Source organism: Alligator sinensis, unplaced genomic scaffold (assembly GCF_000455745.1).
Source record: "Alligator sinensis unplaced genomic scaffold, ASM45574v1 scaffold1016_1, whole genome shotgun sequence".
Taxonomy (NCBI): Eukaryota; Metazoa; Chordata; order Crocodylia; family Alligatoridae; genus Alligator; species Alligator sinensis.
The window spans coordinates 83,018-84,874 of record NW_005843530.1 but is presented as its reverse complement, the minus strand read 5'-3'; the positions used below and the strand labels follow the sequence as shown (position 1 = coordinate 84,874).

The 1,857-nt window shown below is 61.0% G+C and overlaps 1 pseudogene; it reads right to left on the bottom strand.

Moving 5' to 3' along the window:
* Positions 1-343: 343 nt before the first annotated feature.
* Positions 344-1,742, bottom strand: LOC112548793 (annotated as a pseudogene).
* Positions 1,743-1,857: the final 115 nt, after the last annotated feature.

Here is a 1,857-nt window from a genome sequence, read left to right as displayed (position 1 = left end):
CCCCCTGCCACACCAGCTCATCATGTTCTGTCTGCTCAGTCCTTTTAGAGGCAGGGAGCCCTGGTTCCACTCACTCTGACCAGGCCTTCCCATGCCCTTACTGGGCACAGAGGGCTCATGGGGGCACGAAAAAGGGGTAGGGGAAGTGAACGTTGACCGCTGGAACTTGAATAAGTTTACTGATTGTTATCATGGCAGCACGACAAGGCCCAAGATACAGCTTCTTTGTGCTGGGAGCTGCACACACATAATGAGAAGGATCAGGGCCCAGCCTGGGAGCTGCCCAGTCACAGAGATCAGAGCTCGGTCCCAGCCCAGCCACGTGGTAACGAATATTGTAAGCCTATCCCAGACAGGGGCAGACATTGGAGCCTCTTCCCCTGAATGCAGGACAACCACTCAAGCACCCAGACCCATACTTGAGCCTTACACCTGACTCCTGGTGGGGGCAGGGGCTCCTGTCTGGGGATATGAGGTGGCTTGTCCCGAGGCCACAGTGTTTCCTTCTCTCCTGCCTCCTCCAGAGGCTTGTCCACACCTTGGACATTTGGTTGCTCCAGCCAGGATCACCAGGTTCCTGTAATGCTGCAGTGGACTGCAACTTGTCAGAGGATACCTCCTCGACCTTCACACTCACTGTGACCTGGGGATGAGATAAGTATGTGACTGCAGAGCTGGGATCTGGGAGAGACAGGGCTATGTGGGAACATCCCCCAAGCACATGGAGATGGGGACAGCAGCATCCACGATCAGAGTGAAACGCTCATCTGGAGTTTCTTGTTCTCCTCCTGCCCAGCTGAAACCCCTCTGCCAGGGCCACAGCCTCAGTGAAGGTCTGCACACTGCACCCCCACTCCCAGCTCTGCATCCCCTGGGGCAGGATGGCCAGGAACTGCTCCAGTACCACCAGCTCCAGGATTTGCTCCTTGATGTGGTGCTGGGGCTCCAGCCAGCGCTGACAGAGCTCCTGCAGGCAGCTGCAAACCTCCTGTGGCCCCTTGGCTTCCAGGTAGCAGAGGCCCTGGGAGCACTGACACCGGGTCTCTGGGGTGGGGAGGTTGTGTCCCGGTGCCAGCTGTGGGGTCTCTGAGGGAATCTCAGCTTCAGGAGGGGGCTTCATGGTCTGCATCACCTCCTGCCCCCAGATCTCCCGGTGTCGAACCAGGTCCTGCAGCTGCTGCTTTGCTGGCTGTGGTACCGAGCACCGCAAGGATGCCCCCCTGGTCCCAGCCTGGGTAACACGAGGGACTTTTCCTGCCTGCTCAGCTCCTGCGTGGAGTCCTCCTGGGTCCTGCTCCTTGAGCACCACCTCGGGCTGCAGCAAGGCTGTGAAGGGAAGGGCCACAGCTGCTGCGGGCTGCAGCGCAGCAGCCACTGTCACCCCCAGGAGAGGCCTCACCCAGCCAGGGCCTGGGCTCTTGCTCTCCCTAAACTCATGCACAGTGCCCGTCAACAGTCTCTGGGGCTGCCTGCGGGAAAGGAGAGTACAGACCTCACCACATGATGGGAGACCCAGGACCGTGACCCTGCCCCAGTTCTGAGGTCAGCCCAGCCCTGATGCCCCGACTGTCTCCACTCAGAGCAGCCTCGGGGTTGTCCTTGCTTCCCCTCCTGCCAGACAGGTTGTGGAGTCTGGGCTGTCTCCAGAAACCCCTAACCACAGCCCCCACCCAGCCTCACTCCTGCCCCCGGCCCTGCAGCCCTCACCTGGCACCCAGCATGGCCCAAGTCCCCATCCCCATGGTCCCTTCAGTGCCCCCACAGTGCTGACCCCCCCACACCATCCACAGGGGACACAGCCCCCCCACTGCCCTTGCCTGGCCCCGCAGCCCCTCCCCAGTGCCCTGCACATGGCTC